Below are 3,647 nucleotides of genomic sequence, written 5' to 3'. Positions count from 1 at the left end.
TTTTTTTTAAAATTTTTTGACTTTATTGATTTTTTTAAAATTCCTAAACTTTAAAGACAAAAAATAGATATTTATTTATTATAATTTTTTATTAATAAAAAATTATATATCCACAATATGACATAACAACAATGATAGAGACCACTAATTTTGAAGTTCTAAAAAGACCACTAATGACATGACACTCAATAAAAAAAGAAAAAAATACAATACCAAGACCAAAATATCAAATCATTCCTGATGGGACTCATTGTCACATCATTAATAATAGCACTAATTAATACTACCACCCATTTTCATATGACATAATACTATCTAATAATTTCCCCCCTCTCTCTCTCTCCTCACCTCCCATTTTCAATCTCTACTCTCACATTCTTCTTTTTATCATTCTCTTCACACGCTTTGTTCCTGACAATTCCTGACACATTTCTCTCTCTCTCTCTCTCTCGCTGGCTCAAGTAGATTTTGTGTCAGAAGAACTCAAGTTTTCTTTTGTCCTTGTGAGCAAGGAGGCCCCTTTGTGTCAGAAGAAAATCTTGCTATTCCACAATTGTTTCTCTTTCATTCCTCTATCCCCAAAACACACACATATATATATACATGCCCAACTGTTCAAAACCCTAAATTTTGCTGCAAGTCTAGCACTTAATTTCTCCATATCCCTCTCTTTTTGGCCTCCATGACTCCTCATCACGTATCCATGAAACCTCATCAAATATCTATGAAACCTAGCTCTATTAAAACTAGGTTTGCTTATGGGTTTATGAGAACCCTAAAGAGACTCAGCAAGAGAAAGCCCACTTCATCATCGTCCCCAAGAGAGATTTTCCGATCATATCGTATGATAAAAATGGCTTCTGATGCATCCATGGCTTCTGCAGTGGGGTGTAGAAGAGCATGGAGCCGTGCGATGCTTTGGAAAATTCGATGCCAATTGCCGCGTAGGTGCCATGCTTTGGGGAGAAGAAAAAGATCTAGAACAGATGGGTGCAGGAGAAGAGGTGTGGCAAACAAAGCTGAAAAAGAGCTTGGTTTAGGCCAAACTGATGAGCTTAGAGATCTTGTGCCGGGCGGTGAAACCATGGATTTGAATATCTTGTTGGGTGAAACTGCACACTACATAAAGTGCCTCACAACCCAGGTACAGGTTATGAGAAATATTGTTGATTTTTACTCTATTTGAGAAATTGAGAGTTGTGATTGTGATGTTAGTATACATAAATGCAATACAAATAAATCCAATCAAGAGAGAAAGAAAGTTATCATGGTGTGGAAGAAAGTAGGCTTTGGGCTGTGACTTCTGATGTACAAAAAAAATAATAATAATAATAAATTAAAAAAAAAAAAATTTGGAGAAATAGAGAAGCAAAATAGGCTAATGTATACCAAGCCTTGAAAGATAGATATGTAAATTAGAGAGATATGAATATGATATGTCTTTATGTTTTGTGAGAAACTGATGGCTTTTTATTGCCTTTGTGTACAGCTTGCTTGTAATTCACTGATTTCATATGTCCTGCCTCCTCCTCACTTATTTGCTTTTTCCCCCTTTTTATATGTTTGATATGAACTAAACACTATGTGTTGACTTTTAGTCAGGTGTTCCAGGTGAAGATAGGAGGTGCTATGAAGGTGATGATACATATATCTATATCTATTTTATTATATAAAGTGTATATTTCAGTTAATATGAATGTTGTCACTTTTTTTTCTTTTTTTCAAAATATTTTTTTCAATCAGTAACTGTCAACTATTGAATGTTTTACTCACTATCAAACTTTTCAAAACAGTTAATCCATTTTTCTCAATCATCAAACTATCTAAAAATTTAACTATAAAATTGCAAATGCATTGCGTTTGCACAAATCGCTAGTACATATTGCAAAATTTCAACGATTAAACCTCCTCCCAATTTATTTATTTATTATTATTGAAACAAGAGAGGAAGTGGAAGAAGTTCTTGTCATATTGACTGATACATTTTTTGATCAGCATAGTGACTGATACATAGTTTTTCATCTTTTGGGTTTCTCATCAAGGAGTCTGGAGTCACTAACCAAAAGACTCCAATCAATATCACTCTTTTGTGGTACATTTCCATTTAGTTTTAAAAGAGCTAACTGACCTAATTTGTAGTATTTGTTTTGTTTTGTTTTTTTGTTTTGTTTTTTTGTTTTTTTTTTAAAATTTTTTTTATTGTTTTTAAATAAAAATAAAATAAAATAAAATAAAAGTTGAAGTCTTGTGCATTACCATATTTTTTGTCAAAATCTCAATTGAAAGGAATTTTTTCACCTTCTTCAAGCCAACTTTCGAAATTTATGCAAAGAATCTCAAGTTAGTACATTATTTTTACATATATGTAATATATATTTTAATTTTTTTATCCTTTTTGTATGCACAAATTTTCTTGATAAAATTGTGAAAAAACTAGAAATTGTTAAAATCTATTTTATGCATGTAAATTCAACATGTAGAGATATAAAAGTTGTTATTATATTTGGAACATTCTAAATATTAGTTATGCTTTTTTCCATGTCAAAAGGAACAAACTATTCTATGATTTACACAAATTAGCCACTTGGAATTTCAAAGAGGTACTCTTAGGATAAGCAGAGAACATTGATCTAGTTGATGCTTTCTTTTTTCTATTTTTAAGTTTTTTTTATTTAATAAATGATCCTAACTGAATCATTAAAAATCTTCAGTTTTCACCATTGTTATATTTATTACAAAATCATTAAAAATCTTTAAACTAGACACTCGAAACTAGGGCTATAAACAAAACGTAATCTTCATGAATAGTTTCTTGCACAAGTTCATTCAATTCTGTATTCGATTTGAGCTTGAACCTAAATTTGAGCACGATTAATAAATGAGTTGACCTTGAAAAACAAGCTCGTATTGTTTTGGCTCAATTTATTGTTTACTAGTTATGGATACAAAAGCGATGCATTGGCAATTTTACATTTAAATTTTTGGATAGTTTGATTATTGAGAAAAATTGAATAGAATTTTTTTTTTAGCGGTTTTATGAATAAGAAAAATCATTCATACTTATTGGATGGAAAGGAAATTTTTAGAAAATGAAAAAAACATGACAACATTCATACCAACTCAGGTGTATGTAGTAGAATAGATGTAAAAATAATAATATAAAATGAATTTATATATATGTATGTAATAATATTTTTGATGTATATAGCAATGTGATTTCAATTCAAGTTCTGAGATGAGATTGTTGTGTATATTTGATCTAAGCTTGGGCTTAAATTTTTTTTGATCAACTAAAAAAAACTTTATGGATGACAAAAGTATACAATTACATATGAGATGTACATCAATAAAGGAGTGGAAGACCAGAAACGCATCAAAGCTAACTAACCCAATCCCAGCTAGGTTGGCACCGAATAGAGAGCTCAATCATCTGCAAGCTCAACCACAAGGGGATGGTGAGAAACCATGCCCAGCAAAAAATAAAAAAGAAACCCCCCAGAAACTCAACACCCAACTGCCAAGAAAATCAACCCTAGTAGCAGCCTTACGCCACACAATTCAATTTTTTATGCAAAATCTAACCTGCTACAAGTGATACACAATATCATTTACTGAGTAATGAAAAGAGGGGTTAGAGTTTGTGACCC

General features: G+C 31.1%; 1 non-coding gene across 1 annotated transcript; it reads left to right on the top strand.

The window, feature by feature from the left end:
• The first annotated feature begins 386 nt into the window (after nucleotides 1–386).
• On the top strand, nucleotides 387–3,234 carry LOC114266357 (uncharacterized). The gene is made up of 2 exons (XR_014364217.1): nucleotides 387–1,144; nucleotides 1,599–3,234. It is a non-coding gene; the product is annotated as an uncharacterized LOC114266357 (transcript).
• Nucleotides 3,235–3,647: the final 413 nt, after the last annotated feature.

This window comes from Camellia sinensis, chromosome 3 (genome assembly GCF_055761805.1).
Source record: "Camellia sinensis isolate YWXY chromosome 3, ASM5576180v1, whole genome shotgun sequence".
In the NCBI taxonomy this organism is placed as follows: Eukaryota; Viridiplantae; Streptophyta; class Magnoliopsida; order Ericales; family Theaceae; genus Camellia; species Camellia sinensis.
This window is presented reverse-complemented; position numbering and strand designations above follow the sequence as displayed.